Source organism: Condylura cristata, unplaced genomic scaffold (genome assembly GCF_000260355.1).
Source record: "Condylura cristata isolate star-nosed mole 26May11 unplaced genomic scaffold, ConCri1.0 scaffold00008, whole genome shotgun sequence".
Classification (NCBI taxonomy): domain Eukaryota; kingdom Metazoa; phylum Chordata; class Mammalia; order Eulipotyphla; family Talpidae; genus Condylura; species Condylura cristata.
In genome coordinates, this window is record NW_004567109.1 from 8,143,064 (window position 1) to 8,144,056 (window position 993).

Consider the following 993-nt stretch of genomic DNA (forward strand, 5'->3'; position numbering starts at 1 on the left):
GGGGGCCCTTGAGACTGACGCTAAACCAATGCTGCCTGTGCGCTCTGAGGGAACCACAGAGCCTCAAGACAGCACCTCTGTCACGTGTCTTTGGAATGTGTCTGATCACATACGTTAAGCCCACTGCTGAGACTTCTGCTCAGGACACAAGATTCTGTTCAAATATCACGGCCAACTGGCCGTGCACCTGGACTCCTAGGCGCTCACAGAGACTGAGGAGACTGATGCTGTTTTCGTGTCTGTGAACAGTACCCGCTCTGCGTGGATTAAGGAGTCATTTTGACTTTCAAGACTTCTTACTTACAAAATACATTTCACAGGCTATCACCACCAGAGATGGTGATTCCTCTGATGGATCTGGGCAAACTCAATTCAAAACCTTCTAGAAAAGTTTCGGCACTCTAGCTGCCTTTCAGAACATTTGTGACTGTGGGAGGAGGTCACACTACCGATAATATCAGGAGTCTGGAAGAAGTGGGTTCCAACCTCATGATGACTTTGAGGGGTGCTGGATGCTGGGGGGAGTCACTGCACACGTGGTGGGAGCAGCGAGAGAACTGGAGACAAAGGGAGCTGGAGAGGCGGCTGAGAGGCTCGAACTGGAATGGGAAAGGAGCTGCTTCTTAGGGATAAACAAGGAAAGTGGTTCCTTGAGAGGAATCAATCCCGGTGAGGATGCCGTGAGCACGGCTGCACCCACAACAGAGGGTTAGACTATCACATAAGATGAGGCAGCGGCAGGCCTGAAAGGATGGACTCCGATGTTAAGAGATGTGGATAAAACACCATCAGACAGGCCTCCCTGGAGGCGCAGGGGCTAAGTCTCAGCACTGTGAAGCTGTCTGCAGCCACTACGACACGAGTTGATCCCCGACAGGGCGCTGACCCACAGGGCACAGCAGAGCTCTCCTGTCTCCCTGCTGCTCCCCTCAGCAGTGGATTTCAGTAGATCCACCTGTTCTGCTCCCCATTCAGCCTCCTGTGAATCCTCTC

At 52.7% G+C, this 993-nt stretch overlaps 2 protein-coding genes across 3 annotated transcripts in view; one reads left to right on the forward strand and one right to left on the reverse strand.

Annotated features, from left to right (window-relative positions):
- Positions 1-514, forward strand: part of HTR6 (5-hydroxytryptamine (serotonin) receptor 6, G protein-coupled) — a 27,370-nt gene extending 26,856 nt beyond the window's left edge. Inside the window, exon 6 of the mRNA XM_004678562.1 lies at positions 504-514. The gene's annotated coding sequence lies outside the window, so the exon portion shown is untranslated. The remainder of the gene's footprint in view (positions 1-503) is intronic.
- TMCO4 (transmembrane and coiled-coil domains 4) overlaps positions 1-993 on the reverse strand; it is a 52,185-nt gene that overhangs the window by 12,082 nt on the left and 39,110 nt on the right. The window lies entirely within an intron of this gene.